Source organism: Phyllobates terribilis, unplaced genomic scaffold, assembly GCF_046119375.1.
Source record: "Phyllobates terribilis strain yellow unplaced genomic scaffold, ASM4611937v1 Scaffold_437__1_contigs__length_1545540, whole genome shotgun sequence".
NCBI lineage: Eukaryota > Metazoa > Chordata > Amphibia > Anura > Dendrobatidae > Phyllobates > Phyllobates terribilis.
The window spans coordinates 83,752-100,872 of NW_027363197.1; the positions used below are offsets into that span (position 1 = coordinate 83,752).

Genomic DNA, 17,121 nt, shown 5'->3' on the forward strand with positions numbered 1-17,121 from the left:
GGCTCGCCCTGGGGACAGAGTTCCTCAGGTCGTCCTCAAGTGCAGTCAATAGGCGCTGTGCAAATCCGCAGTCCCAAAAAGTGTGCAAAGATGTTTCCTCCATGAAGGGGCACCTTGGGCAGTACCGGGTCTTGCACAGGTTCCGGGCATGCATGAATGACCGGACGGGCAGTCCGCCCTGAATCGCCATCCACGTCAAGTCCTTGTGCCCGTTGGTCAGCCTGTCAGACGACACATTTGTCCACACAGTCTCCAGCGTGTCCTGGTGAAGTCCTGTGATGTTCTCCACGTCATCCTTGGCTCTGATTAGCTTGTGGATAGTTTTGGGCTTCCACAAGTCGGGCTTGAGTCCCTCCAGTTGATGCTCCCCCACAAATCGAACGACGTCTCCATAGAACCATGGCGTCGTCCAGTTGTAGGGGAAGGAGCTGTCCCACTTGTCCCAGCCGAGTCGCCTCCAAAGAGGAAGCAGGAAGAAGCGAGACATGGACCTGCCCGCGGAGCCATTCTTGACTTGCAAAGTCCGGCGGACACAATCACACACAAAAGAGGATCGCAGGAGGGTGGGGATATCTGGAACGCCCTTCCCACCCTTGCGAGGCTCCTTGTACATGACGGCCCGCCTGACTCTGTCCATCTTGGATCCCCAGACAAAGTGAAACACTGTCCTGGTAATGGCCCTGCACACAGTGACGTGTGGGGGCCAGGCCTGCGCCGTGTACTGCAAGACGGGCAGGACCTCATTACGCAGGACGAGTGCCTTACCCTCACAAGTGAGGTGTCTGAGGCTCCAGAGTCCGATCCGTTGCTTCACCTTGGCCAAGCGTTCTTGCCAGGACTTGAGGGCCGCTCCTTCCTTCCCGAACCAGACTCCCAGCACCTTGAGGAAATCCGGTTGAATGTTGAAGGGGAAGGGGGCGGAGGAGGCCGGCTGCCAATCCCCGAAGAGCATGGCTTCCGACTTCCTGCAGTTGACTTTGGCCCCTGAAGCCCGGCCGAACCTCTCACACGTCTGGACGAGGGCGTCGACTGAACCACGATCAGCGCAGAAGACGGTGACGTCGTCCATGTAGAGCGAGCACTTGACCTCGTGTCGTCCCGGACCCGGTGCGGTGATCCCTCTGATCTCTCCATTCTGCCGGATAGCCTCTGCGAAGAGTTCTATAACACAAACAAAAAGAAGAGGTGATAGAGGGCAGCCTTGTCTGACCCCAGAGAGGACAGGGAAGGGGTCAGTCTTCCAGCCGTTCACCAACACCGAGCTGTGGATATCAAAATACATCAGACGGACATACGAACAAAACATGTTACCCAAACCTAACCGGTGCAGAGCTCGGCCCATGAACTCGTGGGAAACCCGGTCAAAGGCCTTCTCCTGATCCAAGGAGACCAGGGCCGCGTGTGCGCGGCGGACCTTGATGTACTCGACCGTGTCCCGCACGAGAGCGAGGCTGTCTGCGATGCGACGTCCAGGGATGCCGCAGGTCTGGTCCGGGTGGATGATCCGTCCGATGACCGTCTTAAGTCGTGTCGCCATCGTCTTGGCCAGGATCTTGTAGTCCACGTTGAGCAGAGTGATGGGACGCCAATTCCTCAGGTCGCACCTCTCTCCCTTCCGCTTGTACAGGATCGTGACCATTCCTTCCCTCAAAGATGGAGGCATTCTACCCTCCACCACCATCTCCTCGTACAGGTCCAACAGGTCCGGACAGATGAGGTCTCCCAGCGCTACATAGAGCTCCGCTGGAAGACCATCACTGCCCGGGGTCCTGCCGGTCCTAAAGGATTTAGCGGCAGAGAGCAATTCGCCCACCATCAGAGGTTTGTCCAAGGCTGCCGTGCCTGCAGGATCAAGATGGTTAGTGATACCTGACAGGAACTTATCAGCAGCGTCGGGGTCGGTAGTCTTGTGGGAGTAGAGTTCGCTGTAGAAGTCGCTGACGACCCTCATCACGTCCTCCTTCCCACGTCGCATGTTTCCGCTCTCGTCTCGCAGCTCGTTCAGGGGCGTGTGACCGGCATGAAGTTTCCTGAAAAAGAATGAGTTACATTTCTCACCCTTCTCCAGATTCTCCACTTTGGAACGGAAGACGATTCGCTTGGACTCCTCCTCAAAGTGCCTTTTCAGGCTCTTCTTGGTCTCCTCCAGCTCCTCCCTCACGTCCCAGCCGCAGTGAAGAAGGTCCTGCAGCGACCGCAGCTCGCGCTGCAGCCCTCTGAAGTCCCTCCTCTTCTCACACGCCTGTTGTCGACCCTTGGCCTGAAAGAAACAGCGAAACTCAAGTTTAACATATTCCCACCAATCAGAGACTGTTTGGAAGCTACCCTTGTAGGACTGCCACATTGCGTAGGCTGCTCTCAGCTCCTCCACGACTTCATCCTGAGCCAGCAGAGCACAATTCAGCTTCCAGGAGCCGGGGCCGGACGGAAAACTGTCGCCGAGGACACCTTGTAAGTGAATGGCTCTGTGGTCGGAGAAGAAGCAGGAGACCATCGAGTGCCTACTCTGCCTGACTGCCCGAGAGGTGAACACAAAGTCAATCCTGGAGCGGAGTGAGCCATCGGGTCGGCTCCACGAATAGTTCATGGAGCCTCTCCCCATGGAGCCCACCACGTCCTGAAGAGAGGCCTCGGTTACCATCTCGATGAGCAGCTTGGACGTGATGTCCAACTTGGCAGATGTGCCAGAACTACGACCATCCTCCTCGATGGGGCAGTTGAAATCCCCGGCCATCACTAAGGTCCTGGTGGTGGCAAGCTGAAGCCGCAGGGTCTGGAAAAGCTCCAAACGCTCATTCTTCAGTGGGGACGCATACACGTTGATGAACCTGACAGGTTCTCCCGCCCAGTTGCCATCTACAACAAGAGCCCTGCCGCAGATGAGCTCCTGGACGGACTCAAGCGTGAATGCGCCCCCCCTGATCAGAATTGCGACCCCCGCAGACTTGTAGTCACCCCCACCGGACCAGTAGGATGGACCGTGGGACCACTCCCTGGCCAGATGTTTGAAGGACCTAGAGGAGGGAAGGGAACATTCCTGCAACATATAAACATCACACAATTGGGAAGTAAGGAAGGCATAAATAGTCTGACGTCTGAACTTGTCCTTGATGCTCCTGACATTAATGGAAAATAAGTTAATATTAGCCATCATGTAGGGAAAAAAGAAAAAGTTAGCGCAGGCAATACACCTTAGTTACCACTCCGGTCGGGTGGTCCCTCGTTGGTGTTGACTGCTGGTGACGGGATCACCAGCAGGCCCTCTTCCTCCATCTGGTCAAGCAGTGCGGCCTCGATCTCGGCGACCACCAGTTCCTCCTCTTCTGGCTCGGCCACCAGGGTCTCAACCATGTGCTCCATCTCTTCTGGCTCAGGGAGGGTATCCTCCTTTTCGCCTACGAAATCCAGAATCTTCTTTTTGGAGGATTCAGTAGCAGGGCTGTCCTCCACCTTCCTCTTTCCCCGGGTTGGAACTGGGGAGACAAGAAGGGGAAAATCCTCCTCGGAATAGATAGCGGCGGGTGGAGGAAAGGTTAATTCCACTGCTACCATGGTCTGGGGAGGGAGAGTGGCTGCCGGGGCAGGGGAAAGGACACCTGCTGAGGAGTAGGGGAAGGAGGAAGAGGAAGTGGAATCCTCAGCAGGGGTGGCCGGGGTGGGGGGGTATTGGACGGGGGTGGCAGGGGGAGGGATCGAGAGAGGGGTGACAGAACTCTTACCCTCCTTTGACTTTTTCTTCTGCTTCGGAGCTGCTGGGACCGTCGCTGGGGCTTTGGCCACCGACTCCTTGACCGCTTTGGCCTTGGTCGTCTCGGCCTTGGCCGCTGGGGCCTTGGTCGTCGCGTCCTTGACCTTCACAGGCCTGGTCGTCGGGGCCTTGTCCTCCGTAGCTGGGGTCGTCGCAACCACCGATGCCCAGGATCTCTCACGCTTGGGGCAATCCTTGTACAGATGAGCCGCCAGCCCACACAGGTTGCAGGACGTCTTCTTCGGGCAGTCCTTCGAGCTGTGTCCCGTCACTCGACAAATCCTGCAGGCATCCTCCTTGCAGTCCTTCATCTCGTGGCCGTTCTTGCCGCATCTCCTGCAGTTCCGCGGCATGTCCGGGTAATAGATGAGGCCGTAGGAGTTGCCCAGGGAGAATGTCGGGGGCAGGTGCCGAAGTCCGTCTGAGTATGCCAGGTCCCTGTGAAGTCTAACGGTCACCGACCACTTACCTGTCCAGAAGCCGAGTCCATTCAGGATGTGAGAGGGTTCCTTCACAACCAAACAGAAGCGTCTCAGGAAGGTACAGATGTCTTGGCCTGGGGTGTGCGGGTTGCGCATGGAGACTGTGATCCTCCTTTCGTCCCTCTGGATAGGGCAGCTACCTGTAAAGGCAGAGAAAGAATTATCCGGTCCTTTTGCGCTTACCATTTCCCAGAACCTCCTGCAGGTGTTCACAGTGGCGAAGGTGATGAAGAAGATCCCCGTCAAGAAGGTCTGGATGCTGAGGGTGTCCGACCTGGAGAAGCCTCGATCCAGCAGCATCTTCTGGCAGAACACGTCCGAGGACATGTCCGGCACCCTCCCATCCACTTCCTTCAGCTTCAGGGCCACCGTCTGCCGCATCCATGGCTCCAGGGCTGGAGCTTCGTGGCGGGGCTTCTGGGGTCCCTTCTGCTGGCCAGTCGTGGAGGCAGAGTCCTTGGGGTCAGAATCGGCTCCTGCCTGGGCCATCCTGGCTGTCTCCTGCTCCAGGCTCTTCTTTTCGGCCTTCCTCGCAGCGCTTGCCATGGCTTTCCTCCTGCAGTTACTTCTTGGAGCTGGATCTGGAACTCTTCCCGGAATGGGTGGAGCTATGCAGATTCTTCTCCCGTCGTGTTCTGGACAAATTCCCCGAAAGGTCTTTGTCTCGATGATTTTCTTCCTCGAAGATTCCACAGGACAGCCCGATTCTTCTCCGAGTCTTCGTCTTCTTCTGGATTCTTTAGAGCTTCTTCCTCCCACCGATATCCGCCTTCCTTCTCCGATGTCAGCTGGGCTCCGAAGCTCTTCTCCTTCAGAGTTCGATCGCTCTCGTCAAGTGTAGATCGTAGCTCTTGTGTTCTTAAAAGAACAGATACTACACTTGATCTTAGCCAAAAGGCCGAGAAGCGATAACCAGAATTGGTTTCAAACTACGGAGCCACCCAAGGATCCTGAAATGTCCATTTGTGGAGATGAGCTCCTGGACTCCCGTTAAGAAGACATGTTGTCAACCTCTAGATCCCTTACATGCCTGCACTTTTCGGCTTGCTGCTGCTGCAATCCACGCGTTTTAGATCTGCATAACTCCACCTCTTTAAACACAGCACCTTCACCCCCTGCTGTTCCCACCCGCCTCAACACCGTTGGAAGGGAGGAGAACCAATTAAGGCGGGGGGTGGGGTGGAACGAGCAGCTGTCTACCCTTAGCAGGAGGGCTCCTGATTACATACCTCTCCTGCTGCTGCTGCTGCTGGCTGTCCAGCAGCAGACTGAAGGTGGCTGCTGCTGTGCACAGGTATATAAAGGCTCAGAGCCTATTATGACACGCGCAGCCAGCGTTCCATTGCCACATTCCATCTACTGCAGGCAGGATACCTGGCTGGCTGAATGTCGCTGAGAAGCTCACAGAGACCGCCATAAGCAACAGTTTAACAGAATGCCACAGACTAATCAACCAAACTTTTTGGGTTGGGTTCTCTTTTATAGTCTGCAGGCATTAAATGAAAGAAGTCAGTGTTCCAGCAGAAGGAGACAACGTTTCAGAAAAGGCATTGTAGCAAACCAAAAAAGAAATTTTAAGCGCAGCAGAGTAACCAGCGCACATACCTGTTAGCTCAGGTGAGTTTAAAAGGCTGCTGTTGATAACAAGGGCATTTGCTAAATAGATGGTGTGTGTGCAACAATATACTGAAAGGTCAATTATATTGTGCAGCTTATCTCACCACCTGTAGTTATTTAGGTGAAAGCTCCAAAATGCTTGCCTAATATGTCTGTTTATCCAAAAGGAAGTAAAAAGGGAGAGCTAGAAAGATAGCATTGCATCACATTACATGGCAATGCAATGCACAGTTGCTGAAATTGAACCAAAATGAGCTTGTAATCTGGCTTCTGCAACTTTGAACATGAAAAATCCAATGAGGAGAAGAAAAGCAAAGCCAAAGAGTCCATCCCAAAATCCGACAAACAAGCAAAATGAACAAAAAACATTGAATTCAATTCTTTCTGATTTTAGAAACTGCATTAAAGAAGGGGTGCACCGGTCCTGGAGATACTGCAATATCAGGTCAATGCGTGGAGTGGACAGAGCAAGCTCTTTTCCCATCTCCCCGTTCTAAAAATCCATTTAATATATTGTCCCCAGATAGGGGACGTATCAGATATTAAACTGATAAGAACAGATACTACACTTGATCTTAGCCAAAAGGCCGAGAAGCGATAACCAGAATTGGTTTCAAACTACGGAGCCACCCAAGGATCCTGAAAAGTCCATTTGTGGAGATGAGCTCCTGGACTCCCGTTAAGAAGACATGTTGTCAACCTCTAGATCCCTTACATGCCTGCACTTTTCGGCTTGCTGCTGCTGCAATCCACGCGTTTTAGATCTGCATAACTCCACCTCTTTAAACACAGCACCTTCACCCCCTGCTGTTCCCACCCGCCTCAACACCGTTGGAAGGGAGGAGAACCAATTAAGGCGGGGGGTGGGGTGGAACGAGCAGCTGTCTACCCTTAGCAGGAGGGCTCCTGATTACATACCTCTCCTGCTGCTGCTGCTGCTGGCTGTCCAGCAGCAGACTGAAGGTGGCTGCTGCTGTGCACAGGTATATAAAGGCTCAGAGCCTATTATGACACGCGCAGTCAGCGTTCCATTGCCACATTCCATCTACTGCAGGCAGGATACCTGGCTGGCTGAATGTCGCTGAGAAGCTCACAGAGACCGCCATAAGCAACAGTTTAACAGAATGCCACAGACTAATCAACCAAACTTTTTGGGTTGGGTTCTCTTTTATAGTCTGCAGGCATTAAATGAAAGAAGTCAGTGTTCCAGCAGAAGGAGACAACGTTTCAGAAAAGGCATTGTAGCAAACCAAAAAAGAAATTTTAAGCGCAGCAGAGTAACCAGCGCACATACCTGTTAGCTCAGGTGAGTTTAAAAGGCTGCTGTTGATAACAAGGGCATTTGCTAAATAGATGGTGTGTGTGCAACAATATACTGAAAGGTAAATTATATTGTGCAGCTTATCTCACCACCTGTAGTTATTTAGGTGAAAGCTCCAAAATGCTTGCCTAATATGTCTGTTTATCCAAAAGGAAGTAAAAAGGGAGAGCTAGAAAGATAGCATTGCATCACATTACATGGCAATGCAATGCACAGTTGCTGAAGTTGAACCAAAATGAGCTTGTAATCTGGCTTCTGCAACTTTGAACATGAAAAATCCAATGAGGAGAAGAAAAGCAAAGCCAAAGAGTCCATCCCAAAATCCGACAAACAAGCAAAATGAACAAAAAACATTGAATTCAATTCTTTCTGATTTTAGAAACTGCATTAAAGAAGGGGTGCACCGGTCCTGGAGATACTGCAATACCAGGTCAATGCGTGGAGTGGACAGAGCAAGCTCTTTTTCCATCTCCCTGTTCTAAAAATCCATTTAATATATGGTCCCCAGATAGGGGACGTATCAGATATTAAACTGATAAGAACAGATACTACACTTGATCTTAGCCAAAAGGCCGAGAAGCGATAACCAGAATTGGTTTCAAACTACGGAGCCACCCAAGGATCCTGAAAAGTCCATTTGTGGAGATGAGCTCCTGGACTCCCGTTAAGAAGACATGTTGTCAACCTCTAGATCCCTTACATGCCTGCACTTTTCGGCTTGCTGCTGCTGCAATCCACGCGTTTTAGATCTGCATAACTCCACCTCTTTAAACACAGCACCTTCACCCCCTGCTGTTCCCACCCGCCTCAACACCGTTGGAAGGGAGGAGAACCAATTAAGGCGGGGGGTGGGGTGGAACGAGCAGCTGTCTACCCTTAGCAGGAGGGCTCCTGATTACATACCTCTCCTGCTGCTGCTGCTGCTGGCTGTCCAGCAGCAGACTGAAGGTGGCTGCTGCTGTGCACAGGTATATAAAGGCTCAGAGCCTATTATGACACGCGCAGCCAGCGTTCCATTGCCACATTCCATCTACTGCAGGCAGGATACCTGGCTGGCTGAATGTCGCTGAGAAGCTCACAGAGACCGCCATAAGCAACAGTTTAACAGAATGCCACAGACTAATCAACCAAACTTTTTGGGTTGGGTTCTCTTTTATAGTCTGCAGGCATTAAATGAAAGAAGTCAGTGTTCCAGCAGAAGGAGACAACGTTTCAGAAAAGGCATTGTAGCAAACCAAAAAAGAAATTTTAAGCGCAGCAGAGTAACCAGCGCACATACCTGTTAGCTCAGGTGAGTTTAAAAGGCTGCTGTTGATAACAAGGGCATTTGCTAAATAGATGGTGTGTGTGCAACAATATACTGAAAGGTCAATTATATTGTGCAGCTTATCTCACCACCTGTAGTTATTTAGGTGAAAGCTCCAAAATGCTTGCCTAATATGTCTGTTTATCCAAAAGGAAGTAAAAAGGGAGAGCTAGAAAGATAGCATTGCATCACATTACATGGCAATGCAATGCACAGTTGCTGAAGTTGAACCAAAATGAGCTTGTAATCTGGCTTCTGCAACTTTGAACATGAAAAATCCAATGAGGAGAAGAAAAGCAAAGCCAAAGAGTCCATCCCAAAATCCGACAAACAAGCAAAATGAACAAAAAACATTGAATTCAATTCTTTCTGATTTTAGAAACTGCATTAAAGAAGGGGTGCACCGGTCCTGGAGATACTGCAATACCAGGTCAATGCGTGGAGTGGACAGAGCAAGCTCTTTTTCCATCTCCCTGTTCTAAAAATCCATTTAATATATGGTCCCCAGATAGGGGACGTATCAGATATTAAACTGATAAGAACAGATACTACACTTGATCTTAGCCAAAAGGCCGAGAAGCGATAACCAGAATTGGTTTCAAACTACGGAGCCACCCAAGGATCCTGAAAAGTCCATTTGTGGAGATGAGCTCCTGGACTCCCGTTAAGAAGACATGTTGTCAACCTCTAGATCCCTTACATGCCTGCACTTTTCGGCTTGCTGCTGCTGCAATCCACGCGTTTTAGATCTGCATAACTCCACCTCTTTAAACACAGCACCTTCACCCCCTGCTGTTCCCACCCGCCTCAACACCGTTGGAAGGGAGGAGAACCAATTAAGGCGGGGGGTGGGGTGGAACGAGCAGCTGTCTACCCTTAGCAGGAGGGCTCCTGATTACATACCTCTCCTGCTGCTGCTGCTGCTGGCTGTCCAGCAGCAGACTGAAGGTGGCTGCTGCTGTGCACAGGTATATAAAGGCTCAGAGCCTATTATGACACGCGCAGCCAGCGTTCCATTGCCACATTCCATCTACTGCAGGCAGGATACCTGGCTGGCTGAATGTCGCTGAGAAGCTCACAGAGACCGCCATAAGCAACAGTTTAACAGAATGCCACAGACTAATCAGCCAAACTTTTTGGGTTGGGTTCTCTTTTATAGTCTGCAGGCATTAAATGAAAGAAGTCAGTGTTCCAGCAGAAGGAGACAACGTTTCAGAAAAGGCATTGTAGCAAACCAAAAAAGAAATTTTAAGCGCAGCAGAGTAACCAGCGCACATACCTGTTAGCTCAGGTGAGTTTAAAAGGCTGCTGTTGATAACAAGGGCATTTGCTAAATAGATGGTGTGTGTGCAACAATATACTGAAAGGTCAATTATATTGTGCAGCTTATCTCACCACCTGTAGTTATTTAGGTGAAAGCTCCAAAATGCTTGCCTAATATGTCTGTTTATCCAAAAGGAAGTAAAAAGGGAGAGCTAGAAAGATAGCATTGCATCACATTACATGGCAATGCAATGCACAGTTGCTGAAGTTGAACCAAAATGAGCTTGTAATCTGGCTTCTGCAACTTTGAACATGAAAAATCCAATGAGGAGAAGAAAAGCAAAGCCAAAGAGTCCATCCCAAAATCCGACAAACAAGCAAAATGAACAAAAAACATTGAATTCAATTCTTTCTGATTTTAGAAACTGCATTAAAGAAGGGGTGCACCGGTCCTGGAGATACTGCAATACCAGGTCAATGCGTGGAGTGGACAGAGCAAGCTCTTTTTCCATCTCCCTGTTCTAAAAATCCATTTAATATATGGTCCCCAGATAGGGGACGTATCAGATATTAAACTGATAAGAACAGATTTTTTTTTTTTTTTTTTAAACCATTCAGTTTAGTTTTTTAGCAAACAGTATGAATTTCTCCAAAATTTGCTACTTAAAACTTCTCATCATCATGGTTCTATTTATTTAGCAGTAGTATAAGACGAAATATAATCACAAGGGAACATCCTTTACGTAACACAAATGCAGAAACTTCAAGGAATCACAAAGAAAAAAATCACTGGTATTTGATAAGGTAATGCCACTTTTTAAATTTCCAAATCCCTTCGGCATCTGTGCCACCACCGCCTCTGCTGTCCAACTTATATATCAGGTATAGTCTTGAAAGAATAAGTCTAACACATTCATTCACTGATAAAGATTTCCTTTTGAAAAGTCCAAGGTTCCTTGCATCCCACAAACTCTCCATCACACAAGCCATTATCAACCATAAAATTCTATCTTTAGACCGACTACACGCACCAATTCCAAACATCGCCACACGCCAATCCACAAAATTCACGCCTGCTAAACCCTTACACAATCCACCTACACACTTCCACACACTGTACGCGTACTCACAATCCCACATAACATGCCTGACAGTCTCACAACCACCACATCCCACTCTCGGACACACATCTGTTCTTATCAACTCTCTTTTCTTCTGCACTTCTCTCACAGGTAAAATATTATGTAAAGTCATCCACACAACATCCTTCTGTTTGTTTGACATCCCATACGTATCTAACTTCTTCCATGCATCTGAAACCTCATTCCCTCTCAGCCCAACAATATTACACTCTACCTCATTTGCACTCATTCTTTTCACCACATTCTTGGTCATTCTAAAATCATTCATTCCCACACTCAACAAATCATGCTTTCTCACAAATTTCTCAATCACCTCATACCAAACAGGACACTTAAAGGCCACAGGCACACTCGCATCTCTCTTCCTCCAGCATAACCCATACAACATCCATCCAGCAGAATAATTAGCCATAAAAGCACCTTTATTGCCTTTACCCAGCAAAATAACCACAGTCTTAATATAATTAAGGCCTAAAAAAACTTCAATATTGGGAAAGGCCAGCCCACCATGCTGACAAGCCTTAAAAAGGCTCTCCCGCTTCAACTTCTCCATCTTACTACACCACAGGAATGTGAATACCAACTTCTCTATTCTCTTAATTTTCCTGTAAGGAGAAGGAAAAACAGTCGCCACATAAAGCAGGATAGGGAGAATCACTGCTTTGATAATTAACACCTTACCACGCAGAGTCAATTCTCTCATTCGCCAAAAATTCAATTTACGTTCAACCCGCATACCACACTCTTCCCAACTTTCATTCCCTTTTAAGTCATCATTAAATAATACGCCCAAAATCTTGATTGCACCCTCTTCACACTTTACACCATCCATACGAATACTACTATCTCCAAAACATTTAAAACTACATTTATTCCAATTTACCCTAAAACCAGACGCACCAACAAAAAAATCCAAAAGCAATTTAATTCTACTCAAAGAAGCCATACTTTCACTCACAACCACAACATCATCCATATAACCTAACACTTTCACATGCTTACCACCACTACCAGGCACCAACAAACCTCTCATCATTTTATCCCGTCTAATCAAACATAACAATGGTTCTATTACACATACAAATAAGACGGGGGACATAGGACACCCCTGCCTTACTCCTGACCTAATCTTCACTTTGTCACACAGCCACCCATTAACCAAGAACTCACTTGACACACAATCATACAATGATTTTACACAATTCACAAATTCTCTAGGAAACCCCATTCTTTCCAGTACTTTAAACAAAAACACATGCGAAACCCTGTCAAACGCCTTCTCAAAATCAATAGCTAAAGTCATACATTTCTGCTTTCTATCCTTGCAATCCCCAATCATATCTCTCAACAATAACAAGTTATCACTCATACTTCTTCCAGGCACTGCACATACTTGGTCCTCCTCCACAACACTACCAATCACTTCACGCATACGATTTGCCAGTAACTTACTGTAGACCTTATAATCCGAATTCAGCAGTGTTATTGGTCTCCAGTTTTCCAAACGTTTCCTCTCACCCTTTTTATACACAAGCACAACCACTCCTTCTTTCATTGATTCACACAACCTACCATTCACCCACATATACTTACATACCTCAGTCAAATCTGTTCCCAAAACTTCCCATGCTTTCACATACAACTCTACAGGTATACCATCTTTCCCAGGAGTCTTACTCTTTTTAGCACTCCACACCACATTCTTCACTTCATCCAGAACTACATCCTCACACAATAGATCACGCTCCTCAGAATCAAGTTTTTTCTCCACACCATTCAGAACATATGACACAAGCCCAGAGTCAATCCATTTCTCATCATACAACTTGCTATAAAACCTATTCACTTCTTTCAGCACATCCTCACCCATACAGTTGGTTCCACTTTCATTCACAACTTCATTCATATCAGTCTTCCTACCATTCATTTTTTTAAAAAAGAACCTCGTACACTTCTCATTTTTCTCCAGGTGCTCAATTTTAGTACGATATATAATTTCCTTTCCTTTCTCATCCAACACACGCTTCAATTCATTCTTAGCCTCAGTAAGTTGATCAGACATCTCCAAACCACTTGCAACACACTTTCTCAACCAGTCAATCCGTCTATTAAGGTCATTAAACCTATTCCTATATCTGGCAGCTTTTCTATAGCCCCACTTTTTGAAGAAAGTTTTAAATTGCACTTTCACCCAGTCCCACCAGTCAAGAACACACACAAAATCCTTCTTACGCATTCTCCATCTTTCATACTTTACATTAAACTCATTCATCACCTCATCATCCTCTAACAGCCTTGCATTCAACTTCCATACCCCACCGCCATACACTTGGTCACCATTCGCACAAAACACGCCTCTCAAACATTCATGGTCCGAAAAAGGTACCTTTTGTTGAGAAAAATCCAAACATACCATATTTTTAGAAAATAACATTAAATCAATTCTGGAATGAATCTCACCACGGTCAGCATGGTATGTCGGCGGTGGTGGCATGCCAAGAACAACAACTGCTGCATCTAAAAAGGAAAAATCACAAATTAAATGGGACAATTTCTTTCCTGTTATGTCACACTTTCCTTCTGTGACACAATTAATGTCCTCAACAAAAATAGTGGGAGATTTCCCTGGAAGAAAAAAACTTAATTTTTCAAGAAGAGCAAGCCGCTCTTCCTTCCCTGTAGGGCAATATAAATTAATAATTCTGACCCGCCACCCTCTATAACTCAAAAATGCAATTAAACATCGGCCCACCTCCACCACAATATAACTATCAATAGAGATTTCTTTATTCCCAACTAATATCCCCACCCCATCATTTTTATTATGATTAGACCCTGACCAGATATGCTGTCCGTAAGGCCAGTCTTTGTCACAAGGAGCATCCTGAATCCCACACTCCTGAAGGCAAAAAACATCAGCACCTAAATGTTTCAGGTAGTCCAGAACAGTTGTTCTTCTGATTTTAGATCTGATCTGCCTTACATTTAGGGACACTACATCCCAACCAGATTGGCAAGACATTAATTAATGAAAAGAAATACATGACTCAATGTTGATCACACCATACTCATCCATTATCATCAGACTGGGAAAGCACCCCAAAGGTGTTGATGCTCTCAGGGATGCCAAGGTAAGGAGCATCAGGGGAGAAGACATCCTGCGGGTAAATGCGGTCACTTGCAGGACTGTCGCACCCTCCGCTGGCAGGTGAGTACTCTCGTCTGGGTTTTTTATTGGCCAGTTCAGGAGTATCATCATCATCAAAAGACCTCCCAGAAGTAAAGTCTCCTTGGCCACCATCCCTGGCCACCTCTTCGTCTGTAGCACCCCAGGACAATGCAGGGGTTCGAGCTAGAGACACATCCATGTCACCCTCACCACATATTTCGGACTGATGAGGGAGGTCCACATCCAACTCGGAGATCTCCATACCTGGCCCAGCAGGGGCCGGAGGGTCCAACAGGTTCTGGGCCTCACCCACCAGATCTTCAACCTCAGGGGGCTCCGTCTCAGCATTGATCTCTGCAGTAGTCACCTGTGGGGTAACAGCAGGGACAGTAGGCTTACCTTTGGTCACTTCGGAGAAGGACCTAGGCTTGACTTTAGCCTTACAATCCCGAATCACATGTCCTTCCTCCCCGCAGGCATCACATACCACCGGGTTGGAACAATCCTTCGCCAGATGACCGTACTTGTTGCACTTTCTACAGTTTGGCAATTGCTTGCAGAAATCCTGGATATGCCCGAACATGTTGCATCTCCTGCAGAACAATGGCGCCTCGGGAAAAAACAGATATCCAGAGTCTCTTCCAATTGTAAAGTTCAGGGGAGGATAGTGAATACCTCCAGGACCATGAGGGTCTATCCCAAACCTCACAAAGTATTTATACTTCCCAGTCCACAGCCCTTCTCCATTTAAGATTTTATGGGAGAATTGCACAAAAATGCAGTGTCTTCTCAGGAATGCAGTGATATCATCCCGGGAGATAAAGGGGTTGTGCATGAATATTACCACCGGGATATCCCCCTTAGAGTAGAGTACAGTGAAGATAAGTCCATCCAGCTGAGGGTGCTCTGAAAGGACTTGAAGAGTTTTGAAAAGGTTTTGGCAAGCCGCCATAGAAGAAAGCACCAAGACGTACCTATGCTCCCTTCTGAACTCCTGCAAACAGATGATCTCCGACTTCTGGATCTTCAGGATTTCATAGAAAATGGCGTTGACCAGGTATGACAACGAGAAATGGTCCTTCTTCTCCTCAGAGACGTCGATACGGAAAGCATTCTTGACCCGGGGATCCCCGGTCCCAGCAAAACGAAGCTTGACACCCATGGTCGCTTCAGGAATCGCCTTCTCGTTTCCTCCTCACTCTCCCCCTATAGCAGCATCCAGCTTAAGCCACCGAAGTGGCGATGCTGGAAGGCCGAGGGCTAGTACACAAGGAACCTCTTGTCCAAACACTAGGTCTGAGCCAAAAGGCCGAGAAGCGATAACCAGAATTGGTTTCAAACTACGGAGCCACCCAAGGATCCTGAAAAGTCCATTTGTGGAGATGAGCTCCTGGACTCCCGTTAAGAAGACATGTTGTCAACCTCTAGATCCCTTACATGCCTGCACTTTTCGGCTTGCTGCTGCTGCAATCCACGCGTTTTAGATCTGCATAACTCCACCTCTTTAAACACAGCACCTTCACCCCCTGCTGTTCCCACCCGCCTCAACACCGTTGGAAGGGAGGAGAACCAATTAAGGCGGGGGGTGGGGTGGAACGAGCAGCTGTCTACCCTTAGCAGGAGGGCTCCTGATTACATACCTCTCCTGCTGCTGCTGCTGCTGGCTGTCCAGCAGCAGACTGAAGGTGGCTGCTGCTGTGCACAGGTATATAAAGGCTCAGAGCCTATTATGACACGCGCAGCCAGCGTTCCATTGCCACATTCCATCTACTGCAGGCAGGATACCTGGCTGGCTGAATGTCGCTGAGAAGCTCACAGAGACCGCCATAAGCAACAGTTTAACAGAATGCCACAGACTAATCAACCAAACTTTTTGGGTTGGGTTCTCTTTTATAGTCTGCAGGCATTAAATGAAAGAAGTCAGTGTTCCAGCAGAAGGAGACAACGTTTCAGAAAAGGCATTGTAGCAAACCAAAAAAGAAATTTTAAGCGCAGCAGAGTAACCAGCGCACATACCTGTTAGCTCAGGTGAGTTTAAAAGGCTGCTGTTGACAACAAGGGCATTTGCTAAATAGATGGTGTGTGTGCAACAATATACTGAAAGGTCAATTATATTGTGCAGCTTATCTCACCACCTGTAGTTATTTAGGTGAAAGCTCCAAAATGCTTGCCTAATATGTCTGTTTATCCAAAAGGAAGTAAAAAGGGAGAGCTAGAAAGATAGCATTGCATCACATTACATGGCAATGCAATGCACAGTTGCTGAAGTTGAACCAAAATGAGCTTGTAATCTGGCTTCTGCAACTTTGAACATGAAAAATCCAATGAGGAGAAGAAAAGCAAAGCCAAAGAGTCCATCCCAAAATCCGACAAACAAGCAAAATGAACAAAAAACATTGAATTCAATTCTTTCTGATTTTAGAAACTGCATTAAAGAAGGGGTGCACCGGTCCTGGAGATACTGCAATACCAGGTCAATGCGTGGAGTGGACAGAGCAAGCTCTTTTTCCATCTCCCTGTTCTAAAAATCCATTTAATATATGGTCCCCAGATAGGGGACGTATCAGATATTAAACTGATAAGAACAGATACTACACTTGGTCTGAGCCAAAAGGCCGAGAAGCGATAACCAGAATTGATTTCAAACTACGGAGCCACCCAAGGATCCTGAAAAGTCCATTTGTGGAGATGAGCTCCTGGACTCCCGTTAAGAAGACATGTTGTCAACCTCTAGATCCCTTACATGCCTGCACTTTTCGGCTTGCTGCTGCTGCAATCCACGCGTTTTAGATCTGCATAACTCCACCTCTTTAAACACAGCACCTTCACCCCCTGCTGTTCCCACCCGCCTCAACACCGTTGGAAGGGAGGAGAACCAATTAAGGCGGGGGGTGGGGTGGAACGAGCAGCTGTCTACCCTTAGCAGGAGGGCTCCTGATTACATACCTCTCCTGCTGCTGCTGCTGCTGGCTGTCCAGCAGCAGACTGAAGGTGGCTGCTGCTGTGCACAGGTATATAAAGGCTCAGAGCCTATTATGACACGCGCAGCCAGCGTTCCATTGCCACATTCCAT

The 17,121-nt window shown here is 47.9% G+C and overlaps 4 non-coding genes and 2 pseudogenes across 4 annotated transcripts; all 6 read right to left on the reverse strand.

Moving 5' to 3' along the window:
- Nucleotides 1–5,042: 5,042 nt before the first annotated feature.
- On the reverse strand, nucleotides 5,043–5,140 carry LOC141228474 (U2 spliceosomal RNA; annotated as a pseudogene).
- Nucleotides 5,141–6,255: 1,115 nt separating this feature from the next.
- On the reverse strand, nucleotides 6,256–6,446 carry LOC141228270 (U2 spliceosomal RNA). The gene has a single exon (XR_012295187.1). It is a non-coding gene; the product is annotated as a U2 spliceosomal RNA (small nuclear RNA).
- Nucleotides 6,447–7,561: 1,115 nt separating this feature from the next.
- LOC141228137 (U2 spliceosomal RNA) lies at nucleotides 7,562–7,752 on the reverse strand. Its single transcript, XR_012295060.1, has one exon. It is a non-coding gene; the product is annotated as a U2 spliceosomal RNA (small nuclear RNA).
- A 1,115-nt stretch (nucleotides 7,753–8,867) lies between these two features.
- On the reverse strand, nucleotides 8,868–9,058 carry LOC141228149 (U2 spliceosomal RNA). The gene has a single exon (XR_012295071.1). It is a non-coding gene; the product is annotated as a U2 spliceosomal RNA (small nuclear RNA).
- Nucleotides 9,059–10,173: 1,115 nt separating this feature from the next.
- LOC141228419 (U2 spliceosomal RNA) lies at nucleotides 10,174–10,378 on the reverse strand (annotated as a pseudogene).
- Nucleotides 10,379–16,484: 6,106 nt separating this feature from the next.
- On the reverse strand, nucleotides 16,485–16,675 carry LOC141228308 (U2 spliceosomal RNA). Its single transcript, XR_012295223.1, has one exon. It is a non-coding gene; the product is annotated as a U2 spliceosomal RNA (small nuclear RNA).
- Nucleotides 16,676–17,121: the final 446 nt, after the last annotated feature.